The sequence below is a fragment of the Bombina bombina genome, chromosome 6, assembly GCF_027579735.1.
Source record: "Bombina bombina isolate aBomBom1 chromosome 6, aBomBom1.pri, whole genome shotgun sequence".
NCBI classification, from domain to species: Eukaryota; Metazoa; Chordata; class Amphibia; order Anura; family Bombinatoridae; genus Bombina; species Bombina bombina.
Window position 1 is genome coordinate 152406540 of NC_069504.1, and position 13954 is coordinate 152420493.

General features: G+C 39.8%; 1 protein-coding gene across 5 annotated transcripts in view; it reads right to left on the reverse strand.

The window, feature by feature from the left end:
- HDAC10 (histone deacetylase 10) overlaps positions 1-13954 on the reverse strand; it is a 236388-nt gene that overhangs the window by 105395 nt on the left and 117039 nt on the right. The window lies entirely within an intron of this gene.

Consider the following 13954-nt stretch of genomic DNA (forward strand, 5'->3'; position numbering starts at 1 on the left):
TGTTACACATCTACAACCGCCAAAAAACAACCATGCTAAATAGTTCCTAAATTTTGTCCTGAGTTTAGAAATATCCAATGTTTGCATGTTCTTTGCAAGTTATAGGGCAATAAGTACAAGTAGCACTTTGCTATTTCAACCCATTTTTTTTTTCAAAATTTGCATGTTACATTTTAACACTAATATTTGTTGGGAATTCCAGAATAACCCTTCACAAGTATATATATATATATATATATATATATATATATATATATATATATATATATATAAGTAGGCACACCAAAGTATTGATCTAGGCCCATTTTGGTATATTTCATGCCACTATTTCACCTCCAAAAGCGATAAAATAAAAAAATAGTTCACTTTTTTTTTTACTAACTTTTTCGCAAACTTTAGGTTTCTCACTGAAATTATTTACAAACAGCTTGTGCAATTATGGCACAAATGGTTGTAAATGCTTCTCTGGGATCCCCTTTGTTCAGAAATAGCAGACATTTATGGTTTTGGCATTACTTTTTGGTAATTAGAAGGCCGCTAATTTCCGCTGCACGCCACACTTGTATTATGCCCAGCAGTGAAAGGGTTAATTAGGGAGCTTGTAGGGTTAATTTTAGCTTTAGTGTGGTGTAGTAGACAACCCAAAGTTTTGATCTAGGCCCATTTTGGTATATTTCATGCCACCATTTCACCGCCGAATGCGATCAAATAAAAAAATCGTTAACTTTTTCACTAACATTAGGTTTCTCACTTAAAAGATTTACAAACAGCTTGTGCAATTATGGCACAAATAGTTGTAAATGCTTCTCTGTTATCCCCTGTGTTCAGAAACCGCAGACACACATGGCTTCAGCATTGCTTTTTGGTAATTAGAAGCCGCTAAATGCCGCTGCGCAAAACACTTGTATTATGCCCAGCAGTGACGGTTTTAATTAGGTAGCTTGTAGGGAACATGAAGGGTTAATTTTAGCTTTAGTGTAGAGATCAGCCTCCCACCTGACACATCCTGATCCCTCCCAAACAGCTCTCTTCCCTCCCCCACCCCACAATTGTCCCCGCCTTCTTAAGTACTGGCAGAAAGTCTGCCAGTATAAAAAAACATAATTAATGTAAGAACTTACCTGATAAATTAATTTCTTTCATATTGGCAAGAGTCCATGAGCTAGTGACGTATTGGATATACAATCCTACCAGGAGGGGCAAAGTTTCCCAAACCTCAAAATGCCTATAAATACACCCCTCACCACACCCACAATTCAGTTTAACGAATAGCCAAGTAGTGGGGTGATAAAATAAGGAGTAAAAAAGCATACAAAAAGAGGAACTTGAAAAATAATTGTGCTTTTATACAAAAATCATAACCGCCATAAAAAGGGTGGGCCTCATGGACTATTGCCAATATGAAAGAAATTAATTTATCAGTTAAGTTCTTACATAAATTATGTTTTCAATCATGTAATTGGCAAGAGTCCATGAGCTAGTGACATATGGGATAGGAATACCCAAGATGTGGAAGACCACAGAGGAGTCACTAGATAGGGAGGGATAAAATAACAACAGCTATTTTCGCTGAGAAAATTAAATCCAAACAAAATAATAAGTCTTTCTTAAAAATTACAAGAAAAAAACTTAAATCATAAGCAGAAGAATCAAACAGACAGCTTCCTGAAGAACATTTCTACCAAAGACTGCTTCTGAAGAAGCAAATACATCAAAATGGTAAAATTTAGTAAATGTATGCAAAGTTGCTGCTTAGCAAATCTGATCAACTGAAGCTTCATTCTTAAAAGCCCAAGAAGTAGCGACTGATCTGGTAGAATGAGCTGTAATTCGGAGACTGTCCCACCTCCAAATAAACCTTGTGAATCAAAAGCTTTAACCAAGATGCCAAAGAAATGGCAGAGGCTTTCTGACCTTTCCTGGAACCAGAAAACACAACAAATAGACTAGAAGTCTTTCTGAAAACATTAGTAGCTTTGATATAGTATTTCAAAGCTCTTACAACATCCAAAGAATGTAAAGATCTTTCAAGAGCATTCTTAGGATTAGGACACAAAGAAGGAACAACAATTTCCCTACTAATGTTGTTAGAATTCACAACCTTAGGAAGAAATTAAAACGATGTCCGCAAAATAGCTTTATCCTGATGGAAAATCAGAAAAGGAGACTCACAAGAGAGAGCAGACAATTCAGAAACTCTTCTAGCAGAATAGATAGCCAAAACAAACAACACTTTCCAAGAAAGTAGTTTAATATCCAAAGAATTCATAGGCTCAAAAGGAGGAGCCTGCAAAGCCTTTAAAACCAAATTAAGACTCCAAGGAGGAGAGATTGATTTAATAACAGGCTTGATACGAACCAAAGCCTGTACAACACAGTGAATATCAAGAAGTTTAGCAATCTTTCTATGAAATAAAAAACAGGAAGAGCAGAGATTTGTCCCTTCAAAGTACTTGCAGACAAACCTTATCTAAACCACCCTGAAGAAACTGTAAAATTCTAGGAAATCTAAAAGAATGCCAAGAGATTGTATGAGAAGAACACCATGAAATATAGGCTTTCCAAACCCGATAATAAATCTTCCTTGAAACAGACTAATGAGCCTGTAGCATAGTATTAATCACTAAGTCAGAGAAACCTCTATGACTAAGCACTAAGCTATCAATTTCCATACCTTCAAATTTAGCGATTTGAGATCCTGATGGAAAAACGGCCCTTGAGACAGAAGGTCTGGTCTTAAAGGAAGTGGCCAAGGTTGGCAACAACACATCCGGACAAGATCCACAAACTAAAATCTGTGAGGCCATGCTGCTGCTATCAGAAACACATGCAATTGTTCCATTATAATCTTGGAGATCACCCTTGGAAGAAGAACTAGAGGCGGAAAGATGTAAGCAGGTTAGTAGGGCCAAGGAACTGCTAACGCATCTACCATCTCCGCCTGAGGATCCCTCGACCTGGAAAGATACCTGGGAAGTTTCTTGTTTAGATGGGACGCCATGAGATCCATTTCTAGAAGACCCCACATTTGTACAATCTGACAAAATACATCTAGATGGAGAGACCACTACCCTGGATGTAAAGTCTGACGGTTGAGATAATCCACTTCCCAATTATCTACACCAGCGATATGTATTGCAGAAATTAGACAGGAGTTGAACTCTGCCCAAGAAAGTATTCAAGATACCTCTTTCATCGCTAAAGGATTGCGAGTCCCACCCTGATGATTGACATATGCCACAGTTGTGATATTGTCTGTCTGAAAACGAATCAATGATTCTCTCTAAGCCTGAAGAGCCCTGAAAATAGCACAGAGTTCTAAAATATTGATTGGTAACGTCGCCTCTTGAGGATTCCAAACCCCTTGTGCTGTCAGAGACCCCCAGACAGCTCCTCAACCTTGAGACTTGCCTCTGTTGAAATCACAGTCCAGGAAGGACGAACAAAGGAGGCCCCTTGAACAATAAGGTGATGGTTTAACCACCAAGTCAGAGAGAGTTGAGTGTAGGGATTTAATAATATCAATTGTGATATCCAAGTATAATTCCTGCACCATTGATTCAGCGTGCAAAGCTGCAGAGGTCTCATATGAAAATGAGCAAAGGGGATTGCTACAGTCATGAGACCTAAGAGTTCCATGCACATAGCCACTGAAGGGAATGATCAAGACTGAAGGTTTTCGACAGGCAGAAACCAATTTAATTTGTCTCTTGTCTGTTAAAGACAGAGTCATATACACTGAATCTATCTGGAAACCTAAAAAGGTGACCCTTGTCTGAGAAGAAACAACACAAGTTGATTTGTGTGAGATTCTGCTAAATTAAAAGATTGAGCCAGTACCAAGATATTGTCCAAATAAGGAAACACCGCAATACCCTGCTCTCTGATTACAGATAGAAGGGTACCTAGAAACTTGGAAAAGATTCTTGGAGCGGTCTCTAGGCCAAATGGAAGAGCGACAAATTGGCAATGCTTGTCTAGAAAAGAGAATCTCAGAAACCTATAGTGGTCTGGATGAATCGGAATGTGAAGATATGCTTTCTTTAAGTCTATTGTGGACATATAATGACCTTGATGAACAAAAGGCAGAATAGTCCTTATAGTCACCATCTTGAAATTTGGGACCCTTACAAAGAGATTCATAAATTTCAGATCCAGTACTGGTCTGAATAAGTTTTCCTTCTTCAGGACAATGAATAGATTTTAATAAAAACCCAAACCCTGTTCCAGAAGTGGAACCGGTATAATTACACCTGAAAGCTCCAGATCTGAAACACATTTAAGAAAATCCAACTGGGAACCAAACAAATTATTACCCTGGAATGATAGAGATAGTAACCTAGATTTAGATACCATGTCAGCATTCCATGATTTGAGCCATAAAGCTCTTCTAGCTAAAATAGCCAAAGACATAGATTTAACATCAATCTTGATGGTATGAAAAAACATAATTTATGTAAGAACTTACCTGATAAATTCATTTCTTTCATATTAGCAAGAGTCCATGAGCTAGTGACGTATGGGATATACATTCCTACCAGGAGGGGCAAAGTTTCCCAAACCTCAAAATGCCTATAAATACACCCCTCACCACACCCACAAATCAGTTTAACGAATAGCCAAGAAGTGGGGTGATAAGAAAAAAGTCAGAGAAACCTCTTTGACCAAGAATCAAGCGTTCAATCTCCATACCTTTAAATTTAAGGATTTGAGATCCTGTTGGAAAAAAGGACCTTGCGACAGAAGGTCTGGTCTTAACGGAAGAGTCCACGGTTGGCAAGAGGCCATCCGGACAAGATCCGCATACCAAAACCTGTGAGGCCATGCTGGAGCTACCAGCAGAACAAACGAGCATTCCTTCAGAATCTTGGAGATTACTCTTGGAAGAAGAACTAGAGGCGGAAAGATATAGGCAGGATGATACTTCCAAGGAAGTGATAATGCATCCACTGCCTCCGCCTGAGGATCCCGGGATCTGGACAGATACCTGGGAAGTTTCTTGTTTAGATGAGAAGCCATCAGATCTATTTCTGGAAGTTCCCACATTTGAACAATCTGAAGAAATACCTCTGGGTGAAGAGACCATTCGCCCGGATGCAACGTTTGGCGACTGAGATAATCCGCTTCCCAATTGTCTATTCCTGGAATATGAACCGCAGAGATTAGACAGGAGCTGGATTCCGCCCAAACCAGAATTCGAGATACTTCTTTCATAGCCAGATGACTGTGAGTCCCTCCTTGATGATTTATGTATGCCACAGTTGTGACATTGTCTGTCTGAAAACAAATGAACGATTCTCTCTTCAGAAGAGGCCAAGACTGAAGAGCTCTGAAAATTGCATGGAGTTCCAAAATATTGATCGGTAATCTCACCTCCTGAGATTCCCAAACCCCTTGTGCTGTCAGAGACCCCCACACAGCTCCCCAACCTGTAAGACTTGCATCTGTTGAAATTACAGTCCAGGTCGGAAGAACAAAAGAAGCCCCCTGAACTAAACGATGGTGATCTGTCCACCACGTCAGAGAGTGTCGTACAATCGGTTTTAAAGATATTAATTGAGATATCTTTGTGTAATCCCTGCACCATTGGTTCAGCATACAGAGCTGAAGAGGTCGCATGTGAAAACGAGCAAAGGGGATCGCGTCCGATGCAGCAGTCATAAGACCTAGAATTTCCATGCATAAGGCTACCGAAGGGAATGATTGTGACTGAAGGTTTCGACAAGCTGAAATCAATTTTAGACGTCTCTTGTCTGTCAAAGACAGAGTCATGGACACTGAATCTATCTGGAAACCCAAAAAGGTTACCCTTGTCTGAGGAATCAATGAACTTTTTAGTGAATTGATCCTCCAACCATGATTTTGAAGAAACAACAAAAGTCGATTCGTATGAAATTCTGCTAAATGTGAAGACTGAGCAAGTACCAAGATATCGTCCAAATAAGGAAATACCACAATACCCTGTTCTCTGATTACAGATAGAAGGGCACCGAGAACCTTTGTAAAAATTCTTGGAGCTGTTGCTAGGCCAAACGGCAGAGCCACAAACTGGTAATGCTTGTCTAGGAAAGAGAATCTCAGAAACTGATAGTGAGCTGGATGAATCGGAATATGCAGATATGCATCCTGTAAATCTATTGTAGACATATAATGCCCTTGCTGAACAAAAGGCAGGATAGTCCTTACAGTTACCATTTTGAATGTTGGTATCCTTACATAACGATTCAATATTTTTAGATCCAGAACTGGTCTGAAGGAATTCTCCTTCTTTGGTACAATGAAGAGATTCGAATAAAACCCCAGCCCCTGTTCCAGAACTGGAACTGGCATAATTTATCCAGCCAACTCTAGATCTGAAACACATTTCAGAAATGCTTGAGCTTTCGCTGGGTTTACTGGGACACGGGAAAGAAAAAATCTCTTTGCAGGAGGTCTTATCTTGAAACCAATTCTGTACCCTTCTGAAATAATGTTCTGAATCCAAAGATTGTGAACAGAATTGATCCAAATTTCTTTGAAAAAATGTAATCTGCCCCCTACCAGCTGAGCTGGAATGAGGGCCGCACCTTCATGTGGACTTAGAAGCTGGCTTTGCTTTTCTAGAAGGCTTGGATTTATTCCAGACTGGAGATGGTTTCCAAACTGAAACTGCTCCTGAGGATGAAGGATCAGGCTTTTGTTCTTTGTTGAAACGAAAGGAACGAAAACGATTATTAGCCCTGTTTTTACCCTTAGATTTTTTATCCTGTGGTAAAAAAGTTCCTTTCCCACCAGTAACAGTTGAGATAATAGAATCCAACTGAGAACCAAATAATTTATTACCCTGGAAAGAAAGGGAAAGTAGAGTCGATTTAGAAGACATATCAGCATTCCAAGTTTTAAGCCATAAAGCTCTTCTAGCTAAAATAGCTAGAGACATAAACCTGACATCAACTCTGATAATATCAAAAATGGCATCACAGATAAAATTATTAGCATGTTGAAGAAGAAGAATAATGTTATGAGAATCATGATCTGTTACTTGTTGCGCTAAAGTTTCCAACCAAAACGTTGAAGCTGCAGCAACATCCGCCAAAGATATAGCAGGTCTAAGAAGATTACCTGAACACAAATAAGCTTTTCTTAGAAAGGATTCAATTTTCCTATCTAAAGGATCCTTAAAGGAAGTACCATCTGCCGTAGGAATAGTAGTATGTTTAGCAAGGGTAGAGATAGCCCCATCAACTTTAGGGATTTTGTCCCAAAACTCTAATCTGTCAGACGGCACAGGATATAATTGCTTAAAACGTTTAGGAGGAGTAAATGAATTACCCAAATTATTCCATTCCCTGGAAATTACTTCAGAAATAGCACCAGGAACAGGAAAAACTTCTGGAATAACTACAGGAGATTTAAAGACCTTGTCTAAACGTTTAGATTTAGTATCAAGAGGACCAGAATCCTCAATTTCTAATGCAATTAGGACTTCTTTAAGTAAAGAACGAATAAATTCCATTTTAAATAAATATGAAGATTTATCAGCATCAACCTCTGAAACAGAATCCTCTGAACCAGAAGAATCATTAGAATCAGAATAATGATGTTCATTTAAAAATTCATCTGGATAAAGAGAAGTTTTAAAAGACTTTTTATGTTTACTAGAAGGAGGAATAACAGACATAGCCTTCTTAATAGATTCAGAAACAAAATCTCTTATGTTATCAGGAACACTCTGAACATTAGATGTTGATGGAACTGCAACAGGTAATGGTATTTTACTAAAGGAAATATTTTCTGCATTAACAAGTTTGTCATGACATTTAATACAAACAACAGCTGGAGGAACAGCTACCAAAAGTTTACAGCAGATACAATTAGCTTTGGTAGTTCCAGCACCAGGCAGCGATTTTCCTGAAGTATCTTCTGACTCAGATGCAACATGAGACATCTTGCAATATGTAAGAGAAAAAACAACATATAAAGCAAAATTTATCAAATTCCTTAAATGACAGTTTCAGGAATGGGAAAAAATGCCAAAGAACAAGCTTCTAGCAACCAGAAGCAATGAAAAATGAGACTTAAATAATGTGGAGACAAAAGCGACGCCCATATTTTTTAGCGCCAAATAAGATGCCCACATTATTTGGCGCCTAAATGCTTTTGGCGCCAAAAATGACGCCACATCCGGAACGCCGACATTTTTGGCGCAAAAGAACGTCAAAAAATGACGCAACTTCCGGCGACACGTATGACGCCGGAAACAGAAAAGATTTTTTGCGCCAAAAAAGTCTGCGCCAAGAATGACGCAGTAAAATGAAGCATTTTCAGCCCCCGCGAGCCTAACAGCCCACAGGGAAAAAGTCAAATTTTTTAAGGTAAGAAAAAATGATTGATTCAAATGCATTATCCCAAATATGAAACTGACTGTCTGAAAATAAGGAATGTTGAACATCCTGAGTCAAGGCAAATAAATGTTTGAATACATATATTTAGAACTTTATAAAAAAGCGCCCAACCATAGCTTAGAGTGTCACAGAAAATAAGACTTACTTACCCCAGGACACTCGTCTACATATTGTAGAAAGCCAAACCAGTACTGAAACGAAAATCAGCAGAGGTAATGGTATATATATAAGAGTATATTGTCGATTTGAAAAGGGAGGTAAGAGATGAATCTCTACGACCGATAACAGAGAACCTATGAAATAGACCCCGTAGAAGGAGATCATTGCATTCAAATAGGCAATACTCTCCTCACATCCCTCTGACATTCACTGCACGCTGAGAGGAAAACCGGGCTCCAACCTGTTGCAGAGCGCATATCAACGTAGAATCTAGCACAAACTTACTTCACCACCTCCATAGGAGGCAAAGTTTGTAAAACTGATTTGTGGGTGTGGTGAGGGGTGTATTTATAGGCATTTTGAGGTTTGGGAAACTTTGCCCCTCCTGGTAGGAATGTATATCCCATACGTCACTAGCTCATGGACTCTTGCTAATTACATGAAAGAAATAGCATCACAGATAAAATGATTAGCATGTTAAAGGCAAACGAACAATGCTATGCAAATCAGAATATTTTCCCCGTCATGCTAAGCTATCTAAACAAAAAGTTGATGCAGCCGCAACATCAGCCATATAAATAGCAGGTCTGAGAATATAGCCAGAATGTAAATAAGCTTTTCTTAGATAAGAAACAATTTTCCTATCTAAAAGGATCTATAAAAGAGGTACTATCTTCCATAGGAATAGTAGTACGTTTAGCAAGAGTAGAAATAGCCCCATCAACCTTAGGGACTTTTTCCCAAAACTTTAACTTAGCCACTGGCAAAGGATACAACTTTTTAAACCTTGAAGAAGGAACAAAAGAAGTACCAGGCTTAGCCCATTCCTTAGCAATCACATCAGAAATAGCATCAGGAACAGGAAAAACCTCAAGAGTAATCACAGGAGGTTTATAGACAGAATTTAAAGATTTACAGACTCCTCAATATCCAAAGTTATCAACACTTCTTTTAACAAAGAATGAATATACTCAATATTTAAAAGATAAGATGATTTATCAGTGTCAATGTCTGATGAGGCTCTCTCTGATTCAGAAGATCCTACTTCAGAGGTGGCTATATCAGTATGTTGTTGGTCATTACAAATTTCATCAGTATTATGAGAAGTTTCAAAAGACCTTTTACGTTTATTTGAAGGCGGAATAGCAGCCATAGCCTTCTGTATCGCATCAGCAATATAATTTTTTATATGAACAGGGATATCATGTACATTAGATGTTGAGGGAACAACAGATACTGTACTTGCACTAATAGAAACTTTTTCTGCATGCAAAAGCTTATCATGACAACTGTTACATACTACAGCTGGAGATATAATCTCCTCTAGCTTACAACAGATACACTTAGTTTTGGTAGAAATGTGTTCAGGCAGCATGGTTCCTACAGCAGCTTATGAGACAGGATCAGACAGACATCTTGTAAAATGTAAAAGAAAAAAAAAACATTTAAACAAAAATACCTTATTTCCACATATAGCATTTTCAGAAATGGGAAAAAATGCAAATGCTAAAATGGAATGGACAAAAACGCAAATAGCATAACCCTCTGAGCATAAAGAAGGCAAGGAGCATATAGGAAGTGGGGTAAAATAAAACTAAATTTTTTGGCGCCAAGTATGACGCACGACACAAAAGGAAGTATATACATACTTCAGCTATTGATTCCTCAAGATGCAGTAGAAGCTTATCCTGTACTGTAACTAACAGTAGAAGATATACTGAGGGAGAGCATAATCAAGGCCAAGGAGGAGAAGGCTAAATGAACTGTCCTAACAACACCAGTGGCCGGCTTCCGACCACAACTCCAGAGAGGAGATTTACATTGCACAGTCAATACTCAACTAAATTCCTCTCTTCCAAATGTTACCTCATGAGGGAATAAAATAATTAAATAATATCTTGAGGGGGGCGGAGTTTGCCTGCAGCCATGATGGAGGCTTTTCTCTAAAGCTCTGTGTTTCAGGCAGAGGAGATGGTCTACCAACCGCTTAAAATTAATCTTTGAGACTGCCAAGGAGGACATCTAGCACCATGAACTTACGGTGCTGCGGGATATCAACTTTTAACACCTCAGCTCTATGACTACAACAGATAACTAAAGGCACAAGAGACCGGCGGCTCCCGCCATCTTCCCTCAGCACCGGAGCTGATTCAGAGACGCAGCGCGACTGCATTAAACATCAGACAGTCAGTGCCTTGCCGCGATCCTCAACACAGCAGGGGAACCTTACCGCCAAGGAGTGAGTATGTGCCCTAACAACACACCTTTGCTCCGTTCCTTGTTGAAGCCCCTAGATCACCTTTTAAGGGACATTGAGCCTGCAAGGCATTAGAGAATATAAAGGCTGCAAATACCACAAACGAAGTGCGCCCAAATCCACTCTCAGTGCGGCCCCAGGGAAAGCAAGCATACAATCAGAAGTAAAGCGTGGGGACACAGTAATAACGACACACGCACACAGCCTTTATTAAACACAGGCAGCAAGGTTTAGGACACATAAAAGATGGGCCTAGACTTTTGAAGTTCAGCACTCTCCACGTGGCATCCGCTATCAGGGCTTATCTTGCTTAAGCATGGCTATGCATAAAGTCTCCTTTCACAACCTCAAGACACTCAATGGGAAATAGCTGAGAGCACCCTTTACAACTATAGGTCCCATGTCTATCATTAGGCCCTGAGAAAGCTCCGGAGTACAGAGTCCTGTGGGGGAGTCTATAACAGTTTTGCTCCCTTATGAAAACTTGCATTTTTTTTTTAATTTTATTTTTCTCTCTCCCATTTTTATATACACACAGTCACATCTGAACTCTCTTTATATTTTCTCATATCTAATGCAAGCTTGCCATCTCATGGTCAGTGGTGTTATTACACACTGAAGATTTCACTTTATCCAACAACCACTCATTTTTGATACAGGCCTACCCTCTTGTGGTCAGTGGAGATATTACATACAGGCCATTTCATTTTCTCCAGCAGCTTTTCATCTCTAATATAAGCCTGCCTTCTAGTGGATGTGGACATTACTGCATTAAGTAGATCTGAACACATAAATCAAAACCAAGTAGGAAAAGGGGACACAGCTGTCTTGACACTAACCCCCCTATCACCATCAAAGGTTTACCTCTCACAGAAATCACACGCCAGATTAATAAAATGGCTGCAAAGAGGCTGAATAAATCAGAGAAACTGGGGGGAGGGAAGAACACTCCAGTTACCTCCTACTTCAAACAAACTCAGAATGATATTCTAGCTGAACAAAACACTGACAGCAGGTCATCAAATGAAGCTACTCCACCAGAGTCTAGTCCTACAGATGATAACACCCCTCTGACTAGAGCAGATTTACACCAACTTGTTTCCAAGCAAGATATCTCCAACAACTTCGACAAGCTATGGGCTAAAATGGACGCCATGCATACTTCCATGAATGAGAGTTTAAACGATATTAAGAAGGATATTTCAGACCTGGGTGCAAGGGTGGAATCCCTGGAAGAAAATAACGACAACATTGTAGAAGATGTTGAGTTGGCGGCCCAACAGGTTTCCCAACAACAACTAGTAGTTAATGATCTGTTGGATAAATTAGAAGATATGGAGTAGGAGATGTAACATCCGCCTTAAAGGTATTCCGGAATCGGTAACAACCGATGATCTACCCTCCTACCTCCACCAACTGTTTTGTGCAATTACTGGAGTAGACACGTCCACAGAAATAGAATTAGAAAGGGCCCACAGAGCTCTCAAGCCTAAACCCAGAGCTGATCTTCCACCCAGGGATGTCATAGTGGCTTTCCTGAGATTCCCTGAAAAAGACAAGATCCTTAGGGATGCTGCAAAACAACCAACTTTCAAATTTAGGGGCAACGTCGTTCACTTCTTCCAAGATCTAAGTACCAGAACTTTACAAAGACGGGGAGCCTTGAGACCCCTCACTACTCTCTTACGGAAAAATCAGACTCAATACAGATGGGGTTACCCATTTGCACTCCACATAACAAAGGACAACAAATTACTGACTATTAGAGATGCAGAGGGGATTCCGGACATTTGTGCAGCCTTAGATCTGGAAACCCCCGCACTACAAGGTCCCTCATCATCCATGGAGCCACCGAAACCACAGAGGATACCCTTGAAATCACAGAGATCTCAGTGGGCCAGGATCCCTAGGAAGAAATCCAAGAACACCTGACTGGTTCAGCCTGAACCTCTGAACTGAATTCTCTAAGGCCCAGTTCGGGGCTGTTTGGCGGGTGTGAAATGAGGTTCAACTCCTGGAACTTCTAAACTAAAGACTGAAGCAGCCTTTTGTCAGCAACATGAAACTTTTTCAGAAAATAGTTATGTTCTTTGTTTGGTTAAGGTTTAATATAATCATTTGGGGCGACCCCTCATATTAGTTACTTAGCACCTCATAGACCTCTAGACAGAAAGTCTGGGACTCATGTTTACATTGTCAGCACTGATCCCCTAACTAGTCCACCCCTGGTTTGTTTGCTTTAAGCACTAAGCGGGAGGATGGGTGACACCTCCTTAGTTCCTGAAAATTCCCCTAGAGTTATCTATGTTTTATCAAGAAAAGATTTTTTTGTTACTTGAACTAGGTTTAAGTATTTGGATTTATTATGTGATGTATAACATGATTAACATGTCTTATTTTTTCTTTTTCCCTATCTGTCAGTCCTTTTCCTTCTCTATCCCTCTGTCCTTCTTCTTACCCTTATCTCCGAAGAGACCACATTCGCTCCTGTTATGTGACAGCTGGACAGACACCTCCAGAAGAGCCCCAGTTATAATGAAACAAGAAGAGTCCAATGCATGGTATCAGGTAACCAAGATCACACCAACACATAGAGATTTCAAGGTTCCATCACAACTCCTAGATGGCTAGTACTCAGATCACACTCATCTCACACAATGTGAGAGGCCTTAATTCGGACGTGAAAAGGAGTAAGGCAATGTCACACTACAAACACTTAGGGGCTAACATTATATTCCTACAAGAGACCCACTTCACATCCTCTAGATCCCAAAGTACTGGGAAAGACAGTTCCCCCTACATTACCATTCGACGGTTAACCAGAAAAAAAGGGGGGTGTCTATACTCCTTCACTCCTCTCTGAATTTCCAACACACTGACTCCATCACAGATAAGGAGGGTAGATACCTCATCATTAAAGGCACTATTAATGGGGTAGAGCTAGTCTTCTGCAATGTATATGCTCCAAATGAGCAGCAAGAACAGTTCTTCACCAACTTAGCATACCATCTCACCAGCTGGAATACAGCTAGGATCTTTTTAGCAGGCGACTTTAATGTCTCTCTATATTCGCTGTCCCAAACCCCAAACACTCAACTCACTACAGCCCAACATAGAATGAACAGGAAGGTTAACTCAATCTTTCAGACGTTGG